The 11,509-nt window shown below is 39.1% G+C and overlaps 1 protein-coding gene across 5 annotated transcripts in view; it reads right to left on the bottom strand.

Annotated features, from left to right (window-relative positions):
• B3GALT1 (beta-1,3-galactosyltransferase 1) overlaps positions 1–10,901 on the bottom strand; it is a 509,322-nt gene extending 498,421 nt beyond the window's left edge. For 3 of the 5 annotated variants that reach the window (XR_004300101.1, XR_004300102.1, XR_004300103.1), the window contains exon 1: positions 10,594–10,901. The gene's annotated coding sequence lies outside the window, so the exon portion shown is untranslated. The remainder of the gene's footprint in view (positions 1–10,593) is intronic. The other 2 variants (XM_032408772.1, XM_032408764.1) reach the window with 1 other exon arrangement.
• Between the last annotated feature and the right edge of the window lie 608 nt (positions 10,902–11,509).

Raw genomic sequence — 11,509 nt, forward strand, 5'->3', positions numbered from 1 at the left:
ATAGGACTAATATGTAATTTTGTACCATGTTTTCCCCCAAGAAGAATTATAGCATATGTATTTTAATTCTCATATCTACTTTTAATTGTTGTATATTATCCTCAACTGTACATGCCTAAATATATTATTGGCCATTTGAGTTACTTCTGATTTTATATTTTACATAATATACCCATCAACATCTTCAAACATAAGACCTTTTCCATATTTTGTACTATTTCCTTAGGACAGATTCCCAGAAGGAATATTAATGGATCAGACAATATGAATATTTTGTAGTTTTTTTTCCCAATATGCTGCCAAATTGCTTTTCAAAAGGGCTGTGCCAATTTTAATTGCAACGAACAGTTTCTGAAAGCACCAGATTCACTGCATCCTTGCCAACATGGGACATGATTATTTTTAATATTGTCATTTAGTAGATGAATAGCAAGTGCTCACATTGCTCATATAATTTATTAGTCTACTAGGCCAGAGGATAGGAAAAGAGAATGTTTGAAATTAAGGAACAATTTAACAAAATCTCCCTATTTTCGTAGCTATCTTTGTGGTCAAGATGGTTAAGCAGATGCTGGAAGATCACCAAACAAGATTAGTTCACAATAAGTTGCATACCTATAAAGCATGCTGATAGATAAGTGTAAACCTGGGCAGGAGTCACTAGAGAAATATCATGAGTTGGTCTTTGGTCCAGTCTAATTCAGCATTACTAATCATGCAACCAAAGACAAGAAAAGCAAGATAATCAAATGTGAAAACAAATACACATACAATCTCAAAGTAAACAAACCATGCTGGAAGATCACCAAACAAGATTAGTTCACAATAAGTTGCATACCTATAAAGCATGCTGATAGATAAGTGTAAACCTGGGCAGGAGTCACTAGAGAAATATCATGAATTGGTCTTTGGTCCAGTCTAATTCAGCATTACTAATCATGCAACCAAAGACAAGAAAAGCAAGATAATCAAATGTGAAAACAAATACACATACAATCTCAAAGTAAACAAACATATATATCTGAATCCAGTGATTCTACATCTAAGTCCTACAGATTCTTGCACATGTGAAATAATGTATATAAGATTATTTATGACAGCATTGGTTGTGTTAGCCAGAATATTTGAAAAAATGAAACTGTTCATCAGGAGGGGACTGTTTAATAATAAATAAATTATGATAGTTTCAACAAATGTTATACCATGGAGCTTAAAAATGAATGAGGAAACTTTATGTACCTACTTTGACAGTCGCCCAAGATTGTTGAGTTTAAAAAGTAGAAAGCAAAGTATGTATATAAAATGTTACCATTTGTATAAAAATTGAGAAAAGGAAAAAAGTTCAAAAGTTTAGTGTTTGTATGGGTTTGACAATCTCTGAAAAGATACTAAGAAACAAATCAGAGTAGTTACCTATTTGGGAGCCATGAGGACTGAGTATAGAGGACAAGGATAGGGGAGAAAGAATTTTTACTGTGTATTTTTTGAACCATGTATATATTATCCATTTGGAAATTACATACATTAATATACTGAAAGAAAACAATAACAAAATTGACCCTATCCTACACCCTGGAATGGAACTAGCTATCAGATCCTACATCTCCGTGAACCACAAGAAGGTGATGGCTATTAGAGGGAACCAATGATCAACCAATTTTCTTTTTCCTCTTCTGTTCTTTTCCAATTATAGCATTATTTGTTCAAGTATAATTCATGAGATCATCAAAATCATTCTGTATAGAGCTCAGCCAATATGCCAGAATAAACTGCTACTCAAAAATGTATTATAATAACAGCACACTTATGCTTTTAGGAAAATTCCACCCATTGCTATATCCAGACCCCTTTGTTCTTCAGCATGTATAATTTCTAAGCTGTAGGTATGAAGCAAGAAGAAAAAAAAATTCAAACATTCAGCTACATTTGCTCTCTGGTTTATAAAAGGAAGCATGGTTTTCTGTCTTATGATAATGAAATTTAACAGAATATTTAATTGTACTTAATAAATAGCTGGACCAGACTATAATTTATCTTCTTAAGATATAATAGTTCATATTGCCTCAATTTAAGCATGAGTTAATGAGTATTAGTAGGGTAATTGATGAGAAACACACATTATCAATACATGTAATCACTTTTATTCTTTTTTTAACTTGTTATGCCAATAAAAATTCTTCATTTGAACCATAAAATGCGAATACACTCCCAATTCTATTATACTGAGATAAAGATTTGAAAAGCAAAGTCCAAAACGATTCCTGACTTTCAATGTAGGAAAGTTAGCCAAACTTCCCTTACAGTAGCTTACAATGTGGAAAAAAGAATATTGTACAATTAGCTCCTTTCCTTTCAAAATTAAGTGTATCAATCCAATGTTTTGTTTCCAACATAGTTGTCTGGAAGCCCAAAGCCACTATCATTTCTCTAATTATTCTTTTGTTTGTTTTAATATAGATTTTTGTGTGATTATTAAAGCAGTGCCTGCTCCTGGCAAAAAATATTTTTCTATACTTAAAAGTAAAATTCCCATAATCCCAGTATCCCCCCAAAACAAATGTTAATACCTTATTCAAGCATTTTTATATATGTAAATATCAGTTCTTGCATAACGAATTTGTATTCTGTGATTTTCACTATAATTTCAACATTTTCCGAATCAACCTTTCAAAATCATGATTTAATAGTATATACCATAATTTAATCATTCCTCTATTATTGGCCAAATAGATTATTTTTACTATCAATCTACTACAAATGGAATTTTAATGACACTGTGTGTATTTCTAGTTAATTACATGGAATTAATTCCTAGAAGTGGTATTACTGAAAAAAAGGGAACATTTTTAAGGCTTTTGATACACACAATGGAAATCTCTTGTTTTTTTACGTGTCCAGTATCCTTTTTCCCTTCTGCTGGTAACAGTGCCTTGATTTTCCTTTGAATGTGTTCCTGATAGGACTACCCAATGATTCACTGACTAAACTGTGGGCATGAAACCTGAGCTAGGTCATACTTCTCATTCCAGGAATTTGGTTCTGGAGCAAATTGACACATGGGTAGAAAAGGACTGATGCTGATTCATCCCAGTGATGGTACCCGCAAAGATTTCATCACCTTCTCCCACGATCTCTGTAGCTATTCTGTTTCCTCTCCTTTTCTTTTAATTTTGTAAGCTACAAAATACCTTCCTTTGGTGTGGATCTTATTCCTTAAGTTAGTCAGAGGTAATTTCTGTATCATACAACAGAATTCTGTAAACACCAATGAATAGCCTTACCAGAAATTTAGGAGAATCTGCAATTTACCTTCATCTTCATCATCTACATCAACTTTTTTTTAAAATGAATCAACCTTCACTTGTAATCTTTGCTACTTTGATGGGCTAAAAGTACTACCATTTAAAAATTTGTTCCTTTACTTTTTATCACTAACTTAAAATTTTAGATGCTTATTAGCCTTATATATTTCTGGGTTTTATAGATTATTTGTCCCTTTTTCTATTGGTATACTTCTAATTTTTTAGTAGCCAGTAACAATGCCTATTGCACCCTAATTATGTTCAAGACACTGGGGAAAATGATGAATATAAATCTCTCTTTTTAAAGAAGTTTTCAGGTAGTGAAGGGAGTGGATATAAACTGGGAATCACAGTATTTTGAGATAAGTCCACTAACAGAAGAAAACACTGAAAGGTTTTTGTAACAGTGAATATGAAACTGGTATTAGCAATTTGCATTGAAAATGTTTCCTTGATTTACTTTTGGCATTTCTGACTTAAAACTGTTAAATTTTATAAGGTCATATCTTTATATTTGTCCCATTATGTTGTGTTTATGAAGGCTCTATTTTCTTCTAACTTGATTCAGAGTTTCTTTATATTAACTCTTTGCTTTATCTGACATTTATTTCGGAATGCAGTATGAGATAGGGAGTGTATGTTCTTGACAAATAATTACTCAGTTTCCCCAGCACCATATATTGATCATTTTTTATTTTCTCACAGACTTGTGATTATTGCATATTATACTTCATTCTCACATATCTTAGAGTTTGTTTCTAAGGTTCTCTTACTTTCTTCTTATTTGTCCACATGTTGATATACTGTATTTATTACTGACATTTTTAATATCTTTTAATAGTTGATAGCTCAACTTTGTCTCAATGCTTTATTTATTTAAACACTTTTTGGCTGTTATAACCTATTTGCTATTCCATAGGAACTTTAGAATCTCTAAATTTTGCAATAATCTCTTTGAATCTTAATTTAGATTGTCTAGGTATATGAATGTCTATATATGTGTATGCATGTATGCAATGCTATCATCATTTTACTGACACAGAAACTAAATTAGTGATGGGCTATGGTGGGAACTCACCAGCACTCTGACTGGCATAGACAGATGTAGAGTGGAATCTAACTCTTAGTTCATATGCTCTATTCACAAAGCCTATTCATAGTGCATTGTGTACATTTAGTGTAATTTTTCTTGTCTAATAGCATTTAAATTACAACTAATTGTAAACAACCAAACTCCATCTCTGGCAATTGTTTCTGACTGAGTGCTAAGGGCCCTGGGGAAATCACCCACAAATTTTATTGTCCCACGAGGAACTGACTCAGCCCTGATGTCATCTATATACGTCATGAAAATATTTCATAGCAAAGACCAAACAAAATGCTAACTGCAATAACTCAAAACCAAGTGCAGTTTTACAACTACATGAATTATACCATCCCTTCAGTTGCAAATTTGCATTTTAGGACAATGAAGTAGCTCTTCCAACCTCTGTGGGAGCTGTTTTCTGATGGAATTTAGCAGGAGGGTTTTCTTATTCTTTTTCTTCTTGAGTCAGAAGGCACCTGGGTCGCTCAGTCGTTAAGCATCTGCCTTCGGCTCAGGTCATGATCCCAGGGTCCTCCGATGAGCCCCGCATCAGGTTCCCTGCTCAGTGGGGAGCCTGCTTCTCCCTCTCCCACTCCCCCTGTTTGTGTTCCCTCTCTCTTGCTGTCTCTGTCAAATAAATAAATAAAATCTTAAAAAAATAAAAAATTTTTAAAAAGTCCCCTCCCTCTCCATACAGGTTCCCCTTTCTGCCTGCTTTTGTGTTTTATTTTTGTTTTTGTTTTAAGCTAACTTAAAGCAGTAGCTCTTAAGCTTTTCTTAACAATTTTTTCCTTACTATGGAACAGTCAAAAATGCAAAAAACTTGTAAACAATTTTGGTATTTCTTGGAGTCCCTGAAGCTCACCTATTGATTACTTTGAAGCCCACAGACCTTTAGAAATTTAAAAAAAAAAAAAATCCTATGTTAGAGATATAAATATTTAAAAGGAATTCTATAGACACAACAGCTGAATTAAGTACAAGTATTTTACATGCAAACTTACCTCTAGCCCTATAAATCTTAGATGACATCTCTAAATACATCCCAATTTATCATTTTCTTGATCCCAACATAATATTAATACAATGCAATATTATGTCAGATATTAAAATACTTAGATGTACAAATTGGTAGATGCAGTCATTTCTTCTTAACATTACTATTTCACAAAATGTAGAGCTGTTTAATGGGCAACTGGAATGGAGTTAACTTACACATTTAGTAGTTGACAAGCAATGTTTCTAGATCTAGCTCTACTTTCAACTGACTTTGGGCAATTATCAACTTCCTGGAGTAAAGTTCTACCCTTACACATAGGGGAGGTTGGACTAATGACCTGGATTCTTCCCATGTCTAAATATCTGATTCCTACTTAGCTCTCATCCAACATTTTCATAATCAGCCAGAGCTGACTTTGTGTGCTAGGTATGATAACTGCTGGTTGGTTTACTTGCTTTTTTATAACACTGTTTTCCTAAAGTTTTGCATTAGGGGCAGAACAAAGAAAAACCAGGCAAAAAAGGTAAAGGTTTAAGCTGGTAGTATATACATTCTTGAATCTAAATAAATAAAATATTGAGATAGTATTATCAGAAGACTTTTCCCCATCTCCTAAAACTGGATTATATAGCAGCAATCTTGAAGACTTTTCTTAAATGATGGAAATCCACTCAGAAATGACTGTTAGTATTGTGTTAGTGCTAATATTTTGTCATAATAGAACTTGTGAATAAGTTGGCATTAGTTCATTATACAGTATGGCTTCTTGGGCATACAATTTCAGCTTTCCTCTAATATGAAAATATTGTTCACAAACCAATTTTTGAAAGTCAAGCTAGATTCTTGATTTTCTTCACATGAGGGTAAAAAAAAAATAATAGATCTTTGGAGCTGTAAGCTCAAGACCCTAAAGAAAATAATTATATGGAAAGCACAGAAAGTGAAACTGGAATTATAATTATATACTGTTTTATGCATAATAGAACCTGGGAAATTATCACAATGTTTTATCTGTAATTGCACTGACTGAATAACCAAATTGATTTTGAAATAAAGACAATTTTGAAATTTTTGAAGTACTTTGGCATTTTTTTATTAGAGAATTGGATCATGAGTCTTTTTTTCTAATGCATCAACTCTAGGGAAACTTTGACCTCAGATGCTAGGATTTTTGATCAACTTTCACAGAGGTACATGAATATGTCACTCTCAAAGTGGAAGAAGCAGAAAATTTCTCATTAAAATTATGATTTTGGATCTTTCCTTACTACTTCTGGTTCATTCATCCCGTTTAAATGAAGTTATGTAGATTTGACCTTGGATAGTCACAAATGCCTTTGAAGATGCTGTTAATTTGAAATAAATTTGTTTTTTTTTTTTTGAAACAATTTTGTTAAAGGATAACGTTTCCCATTTTAGTTCCTCCGAAAAATATAATTTGATTTTAAATAATTTTTAAAGGGCAGATATTCTGTTATTTCATTACTTAATCATCTTTGAATCCCTCTCTTATCTTTAACCCTCATCTTAGATAGTGCTGTTATTGTTCAGATATATTGCTTCACGAGTGACATGTATTAGATTATCACCATGATTACTTTCCAGTTCTTAGATTAATTTGAGTGTATTTGTGTGGGTGTGTTGATAGGTGTATATTACTTGGAAAGAAAATGAGATGCAAAGAGATGGGGCCATGGGATGGAAATTTAGAAAAAAATAGGTCGGTAGGAGAGATAAATATTCTATACATTTTTTACTTATTATGTTTTTTGTTTATGATCTATTTCACCCCAATAAAATATAAGCTTCATGAGGGCAAAGGTCTTTGTTTTATTCTCTGATATAATCAAAGCAACCAGAACAGTGTCTTGCACATCACAGAAACACAGAATTTGTTAAATTTTACATGAATAAACCAGTATCATAATTAATTACTAATGGATTACTTAAGAGGATGAGCTATGAGCTTTTGCCTTATAAAGTACTTTCATCATTCAGGATCGGTTGGTGAATTTGCTTCTTATACAGGGTGGTTACATTCGGCCTGAGAGACTTTCCAGTATATGTGTGTATGTATGCGTGAGACAGACAGAGAGACAGAGAGATAGTACAATGAATTTCTGATATACTAAACTGGCTGAGGTTTTCCATTCCCCTAAATGTGTTAGTTTTCAATTAAAAACTGATTTTTGTCATTACTTAAATGAAAACAAATTACTATTAATAAAATTAAATAAACCTCACTACCTTATCTAATAGTGTAGAAACTCTAATCATGGCTATTTGACAAATTAAATGTTTATTTGATAAGATCATGATAATTTTGCACTATTTATAATAAATGTGATTTTTTTAGAAAAGTTATGCAGTGTTGAAATTAAAATCTGGTATAGGTCAAAAAATGAATTTAGTGGCCTAGAGACTTGACAAGTTGACATTTACTAAAATCCATGTAGAAAATATGGCAGTCTGAGCTCATGGGCCGCCCTGAAGCAAAACAAGTCAAAACCGAAGTGAACGTGCAGAACTGGCAGAACTTGAATTGTTTGTATAAACTAAGTGGGTAGCACTATCTATTACCTCCTTTAAGCTTGTGCTCCTCCACCACACACACATCCTGCATCATATCTGCTTTCAGTCATAGACCTTACTGCTTTATCCTAATATTTATGTTCTTTGATGCATTTCTCTACAATTGATTATATTCTGCCCTCAAGGTTTTAAAAAATGTATTTAATTATTTGAAAAAAAAAAAAACCAACTCCCCAAGTAAAAGTTCCCCTGGTTAAAAATACCCACACACTCCTTAAAATGAGTAAAAAAGCTCTGTTTCTGTTTAAAGACTTGTGGCTTACCCCAATACATAATGCAGTGGATTTACAAGATGTTACTTTACAGCAATGTGAAAAACCGCTTTCTTAGCTGAGTAATTAAAATTTTCCTTAAAAGTTCCACTTTTAATACTGATAACTTGATTTTAATTTAATCTTATTTTAAAATTATTAAGTATTCATAGCACATTTTAATCCTACTTCCCCCATATCAACCCATAGGGGAAAATTGTTTTACCTTCTCATAGCATTGCATAAATAGAACACAAAACTAAAATCAACTGCTTAATGTGTTTAATACTCTTAATAAAGTCCTGAATGTTACAACTAAAATATTGCAACATTAATCACCTGGCAGCAGGTAAATTTTGTATTGAAACATAACAACCACAAGCTATACTCTCTTTATAACAGGAAACTCAACTTTTAAGCTACATGTGATGACTACTAAGGAAAAAACATTTAGTACCAATTTTCTACTAGACCAAATGCATCACATAAGTGTTCAACTAAAAGAGTATTAAAAATTCCATTTACAGTTCATGAAGTGATGAAAAATGTGCAACCATCCACGGACACAAAACTAACATCACTGCTAGCTTACCAGCAAGTTATTCATCTGCTACAGAATAATTTACATTACAAAATTGGGAGAAAATGGAACCTTTACAATTAAAAACGTGAAAAAGCTGACATTTTGGACAGCTCCCTCTGATTCCCCCCCCCCCCCCACTAGATTTCTATTACGTGTCTCCCTTTCATTTTTCTGCTCTACCAAATCAGAAAGGAGCCTGACCAAAGTCAGGTTTCTGCTGTTTGGGTTTGGGTTTTATTTTTGTTGTGTTGTGTTTGGGGGTGAAAGATTCTTCCAGGGAAAGAGATTAAGGAGCTACATAACAGGGAAAGTGCTGTTCTCAGTTCAAGATCCGGCTTCCTGTATTGAGCCAATTTATGTGTTTCCAAAGATTCTAGCTGGCAAGCTGGGAGCTGCCCTCTCCACTTCCATTTCCCGCTGCAACTCCATCGCCTCTGTAAAAGACCACAGCCTCTCTCCATCTGCGCCTGAGTGGGGACAGTTCGTTAGTGCCGAGGTATTTCAGAAACTTTCCCTAGCAGAGTCTCCTAAGGAGACACAGGCCACATACAAAACAATCGCCAAGAGTAAGCTTGTGCGTCCTGAAGAGGGATGGAGAAACCACTATACTGAGCTACGGAGATTCGGACTTAACCCGGCAGCACCATCAATTTACAGCAGCGCATAAAATCCGCCTTCTGCAGAAAGGTTTGCAGCGCGGGTGCAACTCCCAATGGCTTTACAAGGAAAATAATTTAATATAAAATAAAAGCAGCGTCGGCACTGGAGGAAGCTGGGTACGTAAACCTGGTTACACTTTGTGGTCAACGCGCTCTAGGTCGGGTTGCCTGGACCCCAGCCGGCCGGAACTTTCTCGGAGAACAGAGCCGCCCGCAGTCCGCAGCTGCCCCGGCGCTGCAGGCCGGGTCCTGACCCCGGAAGGGACCCGGGCCAAGGCTGCCCTGGGAGGCAGTAGTAGCTCCACCTGGACGCACACTCGAGCCCCGCCCCGCTTCGGCCCCGCGGTCAGGTAGTTGACACCCGTGCCCCACGCCGGCGCCGGCCAGGAGCGGCCTCTGATAGCCCCTCAAAGCGGGACTCTCTCCACCCCCAAATCTGCGCTCCCGAAAAGTGTAGCGAGCTCCCCACCAGGAGAGTCAGACAAAAAGCCGCCACTCCCCAAGCCTAGCTGCACTCCTCCTTTTCTTTGGTCCTTTTCTTCAGCAAGGCGGACTAACCGTTACTTTCCCCCTCCCTTCCTCTCCTCTCCTTTCTGAAGTCCCCGGCGCAAAGTGGGACTTTGGGGAGCTTCGGTGAATGCGCCTGTCCCCTGGCGCGCTGGATACACAGCTCCCTCTTTTCATTAAGGCAGTAAAGTTCAATTTGCCCGGCTCTTTACGAGCCACGGTGGACTTCCCCCTGCTTTCCGTGTGCTCCCCCTCCCGCTGAGCTAAGAGGCAAACCTATTCACTCCATCCCAGCCCGAATCCCTGAAGGACGCCGGTTCACGTCAGAGGGGACCCACCGCGCTCCCTGAGAAGTGCCCCAAGCCGCGCGCCCACACACGCTTATACACACACAATGCCATCCCCGCGCTATCAAAGTCTGGCAGCGCCGAGGGGAGAAGGCAGGAACAGGAGTGGCACCGGCGCGGGCATCAGCCTAGCCGTGCGTCCGGACTCGCTGTCCGGGTCCCGAACACCGCTGTCAGGATGCCCCGGGCACAGCAAGCCTCGTAACCCCCAAAGACAACACCGGCGGTCCCGGGGTCGCGCGGGCGCCGCCGGGCCGGATCTTACCCGCGGGGCTCCTGGTCTCCCGCCGCTCAGCTGGCCCGCGGGCCACAGGGACGCTGCAGCCGGGGTCCCGGAGATGCTGCTGCTCCGCTGCCGCTGGCCGGATCCCCCGCGCCAGCATCACTTCTCCGCCGCCTCCGCCTCCTCGCGCTCTTCTCTCGGCCGCCCCTCCCCGGCGGCCGCCAGCAAGACCGGCAGCGCCGGCGCCGCGGCGGGGTGGGCAGCAGCGGAGGCGGCGGCGGCGCCCGCACGAGCTCGCCCAGCTGCACCAGCTCGAGCAGCCGCGGCGGCAGCCGAAGCACCCGAGCCCGGCTGCGCTTCCCCGGCGAAGGCTCTGGCCTCGGCGACTGACAACGCCCGGCAGCCAATCGCTGCCTCGCCCCGCGCGGCGGGGGGAGACCAATCAGAGCGGAAGGCCCAAGGTTTTCCTCCGCCTTTGCTCAGCAGGCTTGTTTCCGGGAGCCGCGGCGTTGCCGCTGGGGTCTGGGATGGGGGAGGCGCGGGAGCCGCGCGGGGTGGGGGACTCCTGGCTCCGGAGCCCTAGGTGCGGCGAGACAGCCGGGCCCGCCGAGGTGGCCCTGGGGGCGATTTCTGACTGCCGGGAGCCAGCGGTTTGGCTGCAAAGGGCGCCCCGGGGTGACTCTGTCCCCAGAGCCTCGGCCCGGCGGTTCAGCGTCTTGGCAGCCCTGTGCAGCGGTCGTGGGTCCCAAGTACGACCGGCGATGTGGAAGAACGGATCCCTGGAGGTGGTCGCCGCCTTGAAGGAATCATGCGAACAGTCACCAGACAGCGCCCCCGTCCTTCTCCCTTTGGCAGCTTTGGTAGCGGAAGAGTGGTACTCCTGAGCCTTCGAACCACTTCTCATAGTAATCAGCCCAGGAGTGTGCCTGAGCTATCAAAGAGGCACATGGAGAAATGT

The sequence above is a fragment of the Phoca vitulina genome, unplaced genomic scaffold (genome assembly GCF_004348235.1).
Source record: "Phoca vitulina isolate PV1807 unplaced genomic scaffold, GSC_HSeal_1.0 scaffold1, whole genome shotgun sequence".
Lineage (NCBI taxonomy): Eukaryota > Metazoa > Chordata > Mammalia > Carnivora > Phocidae > Phoca > Phoca vitulina.